This window comes from Monodelphis domestica, chromosome 3, assembly GCF_027887165.1.
Source record: "Monodelphis domestica isolate mMonDom1 chromosome 3, mMonDom1.pri, whole genome shotgun sequence".
Taxonomy (NCBI): domain Eukaryota; kingdom Metazoa; phylum Chordata; class Mammalia; order Didelphimorphia; family Didelphidae; genus Monodelphis; species Monodelphis domestica.
Window position 1 is genome coordinate 7,531,657 of NC_077229.1, and position 3,926 is coordinate 7,535,582.

Consider the following 3,926-nt stretch of genomic DNA (forward strand, 5'->3'; position numbering starts at 1 on the left):
CATTCTGAACACAGTGTTTGTGATGGTGAGTTCGAACTCTGAGCATTTGCTGAGTAGCAGTAGGCCATTGTTGTTCATTTTGCCCACGCTGTGTTTGCCGAGCACTCCTTTCTATCTTTCATGGTCCTGGCCAACGTGGGCATTGAAGTCTCCCAGTAGTATCAGCTTGTCATTTGTGGGCACTGAGTGCAGGACGGCACATAGGTCAGAGTAGAACTGCTCGATGGTCTCCTCTGTGCTGGTCAGTGTTGGGGAATATGCGCTGATGATTGTGGCATACAGGTCTTTGCTGAGAGGCAAACGGATCTTCATGAGCCTCTCGCTGATGTCCACAGGCAAGTCTGGCAGCTGTTTGAGCAAACTGGTCTTGATGGCCAGGCCAACACCGTGGATTCTGTCTTCATTTGTGGCTCTACCTTTCCAGAAGAAGGTGTATCCAGTGGTGGGCTCGCTGAGTGATCCCTCTTCTGGTAAGTGTGTTTCGCATAAGGCTGCAATGTCGATGTTATATCACGCCAGTTCTTTACCGATTAGAGCTGTTCTTCTCTCAGGTCTTGGGGTATTCTCTCTTATCAAGTAATGTCCTGATGTTCCATGCTCCTAGTAGGAGTTTCTTTGTATTTTTTCTTTTATTTCGACCTCTTAAAGGGGATGACCCGCCAGTCACGGTGTGCTGACCGGGTGTTTGTAGGGCAGGCAATGTTTGGGACACCTTTTCTAGTCCCCTCCCTTGATTAGGGTGAGCAGTGCTGTCCTAGAGAGGGCTGCTCAGTCGCCCAAGATGCAGCCAAACGTCCCTGCTGCCCACAGGGCCAAGCAACCACTGGTCCATCATCAGCAACAGGTGGAAAGAACACTTCAGTCAGCTTCTCAACTGACCCTCTTCAGTTGACCAAAGCGCCCTTGACCAGATCCCCCAAAACCGCTCCATTGAACAACTTGATGTCCCTCCTTCAATAGAGGAAGTCCAAAAAGCCATCAAACAAATGAGTGCAGGCAAGGCACCCGGTAAAGATGGGATCCCAACTGAAGTGTACAAGGCCTTAAATGGAAAGGCGCTCCAGGCATTCCACATAGTACTGACCAGCATATGGGAAGAGGAAGACATGCCCCCAGAACTCAGATATGCCTCCATTGTAGCCCTATACAAGAACAAAGGCTCACGAGCAGCCTGTGACAACTACAGAGGCATCTCACTACTCTCCACTGCCAGAAAGATCATCTGTTTCAGAGCAGAACCTGCCTGAATCACAATGTGGCTTCCGACCAGATCGCAGCACCATCGACATGGTCTTTATGGTGAGGCAAATGCAGGAAAAATGCCTTGAGCAGAACCTGAGTCTCTACATTGTCTTCAAAGACCTGACAAAGGCATTCGACACAGTAAACAGGGACGCATTGTGGGTGATCCTCAGCAAGCTTGGTTGCCCAGCAAAATTCATCAAACTGATCCAACTCTTTCATGTCGACATGACAGGGGAAGTCCTATCTGGTGGAGAGACTTCCGACCGCTTCAACATCTCCAATGGCGTGAAACAAGGCTGTGTCCTTGCTCCGGTACTATTCAACCTATTTTTCACCCAAGTATTACGACATGCTGTGATGGATCTAGACCTGGGCGTCTACATCAAATACCAACTGGATGGCTCACTATTTGACCTTCGCCGCCTGACCACAAAAACAAAGACAACAGAGAGACTCATCCTGGAAGCTCTCTTTGTAGATGACTGTGCTCTCATGGCCCACCAAGAAAATCATCTCCAAACCATTGTGGACAGGTTCTCCACCGCAACAAAACTGTTTGGCCTGACTATCAGCCTCAGCAAAACAGAGGTGCTGTTCCAACCTGCACCAGGGAGGCCAACTAACCAGCCGTGCATTACAATCGACAGCACGCAGCTTTCTAACGTCAACACTTTCAAGTACCTGGGCAGCACCATCGCCAACGACGGGTCCCTAGACCACGAGATTAATGCCAGGATCCAAAAGGCCAGCCAGGCACTTGGGCGGCTGTGCTGCAAAGTCCTCCAACACAGAGGTGTAAGCACTGCAACGAAGCTCAAAGTGTACAACGCAGTGGTCCTCAGCTCGCTCCTGTACGGTTGCGAGACATGGACTGTACCAGAAGCACATGAAACAGCTGGAGCAATTCCACCAACGCTCCCGCCGGTCAATCATGAGGATCCGATGGCAGGACCAAATCACCCACCAGGAAGTCCTCGACAGAGCCAAGTCCACCAGCATCGAAGTCATGGTCCTCAAAACCCAACTACGATGGTCTGGACACATCATCCTCATGGACCCACAGCGAATACCAAGACAGGTATTCTATGGTGAACTGTCAGCTGGACTCAGGAAACAAAGCCGACCAAAGAAAAGATTCAAGGATCAGCTAAAGTCAAACTTGAAGTGGGCTGGCATTACAGCAAAGCAACTAGAACTCGCTGCCTCTGAAAGAAGCAGCTGGTGAACCCACATTCACCATGCCGCCACCACCTTTGAAGATGAGCGACGTCGACGTCTTGCTGCTGCGCGTGAACGCCAACACCAGGCCACAACCGCACCTCCCGTAACAACGGGCGTCCCATGCCCCATGTGCCACAAAATTTGCGCTTCAGCCTTTGGACTCCAAAGCCACATGAGGGTACACCGTAGATGAAGCTGCACAAAGACAATAGTCATTCTCGATCACCGAGAGACTACTATATATATATATATATATATATATATATATATATATATATATATATATACATACACACAGATGTACAGATAGGGGAAATATTTATGTCCAAAGAAGACAGAGAATATCATGAAATGTAAAAATAGATAACTTTGATGACATTAAATGAAAAAGGTTGAGGTTTTTTTTTTTCAGAAAGAAAACTAATGTCACTGAAATTAGAAGGGAAACAATTGAGCAAAAATGTATTACAAGTGTTCCTGACAAAGGCCCCACTTCTCTAAGGCAGAGAGAAATGAGCCAATTTTATAAGAATACAAAGCATTCCTCATTTGACAAGTGGTCAAAAGATATGTGGAGGCAATTTTCAGCTGAAGAAATTCAAACTATCGTTAGTCACACAAAACAAATGTTCCAAATCAGTATTAATTAGGAAATGCAAATCAAAATGACTCTGAGTTACCAAGGCACACTTATCAAACTGGCTAATATGACAGTTGGAGAAGATGGGGAAATGTATGACAATCATACATTGCTGATTGAGGGGCTGTGAACTGATAACACCATTCTGGAGAGCAGTTTGGAACTTTGCCCTAAGAGCTATCCAAAAGTGCTTAGCCTTGGACCCAGCAATACCTACTACTAGGTCTGATTCCCAAAGAAATCAAAGATCAGAGAAAAGAGATATTTGTAGAAAAATATTTCTAGTAAATCTTTTTATGAGGACAAAGCAATAGAAACCGAAGGGAACCCATCAATTGGGGAATGGCTGAACTAGTTAGGAGATGTGATTGCAATGGAATACTGTTGTGCCTTCAGAAATGAGGAACAAGATGATCACAGAAAAATCTGGAAAGCCTTATATGAAGAGATGGGAAGTGAAGTGAGCAGAACCAGAAGGTTGTACACAGGAAAATGATTAATGTACAAGGACGAGCTGTTTATCACTTAACTATTATCAGTAATGCCAAGACCCAGGACCATTCCAAGGGACTCACAATGAAAAGGGCCATCCGCAGCTATGGAAGGAACTGACAAAGTCTGAACACAGATTGAAGCACGCCATTCTCCACTTTCCTTATCCACCAAGTTTCCTCCAGTGTAAGGAATATTTGTCTTTTCCACATGATGACCATGGACATATGTAGTAATAATAACACATATCTAACCTTTATCCTATTTCCTTCTGTCTTGGGAAAAGGAGAAGGCTAGGATGGAGGAGGAAAACACAGAACACAAAATG